The sequence below is a fragment of the Pongo abelii genome, chromosome 14, assembly GCF_028885655.2.
Source record: "Pongo abelii isolate AG06213 chromosome 14, NHGRI_mPonAbe1-v2.0_pri, whole genome shotgun sequence".
Classification (NCBI taxonomy): Eukaryota; Metazoa; Chordata; class Mammalia; order Primates; family Hominidae; genus Pongo; species Pongo abelii.
This window is the reverse complement of record NC_071999.2, coordinates 32,413,414-32,415,520: the sequence shown is the minus strand read 5'-3', so window position 1 is coordinate 32,415,520 and position 2,107 is coordinate 32,413,414. Positions and strand designations below refer to the sequence as shown.

The 2,107-nt window shown below is 37.6% G+C and overlaps 1 pseudogene; it reads right to left on the bottom strand.

The window, feature by feature from the left end:
- Positions 1-1,496: 1,496 nt before the first annotated feature.
- On the bottom strand, positions 1,497-1,591 carry LOC112128630 (U6 spliceosomal RNA; annotated as a pseudogene).
- Between the last annotated feature and the right edge of the window lie 516 nt (positions 1,592-2,107).

The following is a 2,107-nucleotide window of genomic DNA, read 5'->3' as shown; positions in this document are numbered from 1 at the left end:
GCATGTTTAGGTAATTATCTGGGCTCATCCTTTCACCACCATGGGACTTCAGTCAAGGAGAACTGATGCACATATGGTGATGCTCTTGCTGCCTGCTGTGCATTAAATAATAATAAAGTTCTTTGTTTCTGATCCAGGAGTCTCCTGTCTTCTGCCAGCATCTGTGAAACTGTCAGGCTAACTTGTCAGCTGGCAAGTAGGGTAAAATCTCAGGCTCTTCAGTTATTAAACAGGATACTTGTTAGGAATTTCGCATTTATTATATTATTTAATCATTATAACTCTACAAAGTAGGTGTTATTATCTCCATTTTACAGATGATAAAAGCAATGTTAAAAGAGATTTAGTAACTTGTCCAAGGTCAAGCAAGAATTCATCTCTGGGCCAGAATTTGAGTTCAGGACTGTATCAGTGTTGTACAAATTATTACTTATTTGGGGAAATAAAGTTAAAGTCCCATTTCATAATACAGGTTAAAATTTCACATAGAATATAGAGTAAAATGTAAACAAACAAAAACCAGCAAATATGCATATCTGATTTTTAGATGCATAAGAACTTATCTAAGCACAAATAAATTTTAAGACCAAATTGAATCATTCTGAATATGTCAAAGGGCACTATTGAAAAGCAAATGAAAAACTGGGAAAATATTTGAATGAAATAGGATAAGGAATTAATGTCTTTAATATGTGAAAAGTTTATGAAAATCAACAAGAAAAATATTAAGTTTCTTAGAAAAATGAGTAAAAGACTTACAAAGCAACTTATACAAGTTATATAAATAGCAAAAACAAAAACAATCTCCCCCAATTCCATATATGTTCTACAGTTTAAATAAATGGAATCATAATTGACAAAAATAAGTATATAGAAAAAATGTTAGACTTCAACATTAATGAAGTGCTACCCCTAAGTACTCTTATTTTTAACAAATTGGCTAATTTTTTTTGTTTGTTTTGTTTTGTTAGCCGTGTTAGCCAGGATGGTCTCCATTTCCTGGCCTCGTGATCCCAAAGTGCTGGGATTACAGGCGTGAGCCACTGCGCCCGGCCGCTAATTTTTTAAAATTAAAATATGCAGTATTGCTGCAGTTACAATGAAATGGTTATTGTGCACTATTGATGAAAGCGTACATTATACAACTGTTCTAGAGCAGGGATCCCTGTACCAGTCCGTGACCTGTTAGGAACTGGCCCACACAGCAGGAGGCAGGCTGCAGGCCAGCAAGCATTACAGCCTGAGCTCTGCCTCCTATCAGATCATTGGCAGCATTAGAGTCTCATAGATGCACAAACTCTATTGTGAACTGCACACTCCTTATAAGAATCTAATGAATCCCATGTGGTGTTTAACTTTCTGTTCCTGGCTTATTTCTCTTAACAGAATGTCCTCTAGTGCCATTCATGTTGCTACAAATGACAGGATTTCATGCTTTTTATGGCTGAATAATATTCCAAGGAGTAAATATACCAGATTTTCTTTATCCAGTCATCAAAAATATCGAACACTTCATAAACTTGCAGGTCACCCTTGTTCAGGGGCCGTGCTCTGTGTCATTCTAATTTTAGTGTATGCGCTGCTAAAGTGGGAAATGAAACATTTTTAAAATCCTGTTTCAATTCTAGCAGACATATCTGAACATGTAGTTTTCATCAGTGTCAAGAATTAAACAATATAAATAACTCCCCCAACTTAAAAAAGGGTGATTCACATACTTCTAATTCCTCTCTGCCTCCCCTGCTGGGTATTTCCAGCTCTGCTGAAATCATCTAAATGTTTAGATTGATGTTATTATTTTTTTTACATGATGCCTCTTCTACTTTAAGAACACTTTAAAGGCCAGGTACAGTGGCCGACGCCTGTAATTTCATCACTTTGGGAGACCAAGGCAGGTGGATCACTTGAGGTCAGGAGTTCAAGACCAGCCTAGGCAACATGGTGAAACCCCGTCTCTACTGAAAATACAAAAAAATTAGTGGGGTTTGGTGGCGCATGCCTGTGACCTCAGCTACTCTGGAGGCTGAGGCAGGAGAATCGCTTGAACCTGAGAGGCAGAGGTTGCAGTGAGCTGAGGTTTCACCACTGCACTCCAGCCTGGGCGACA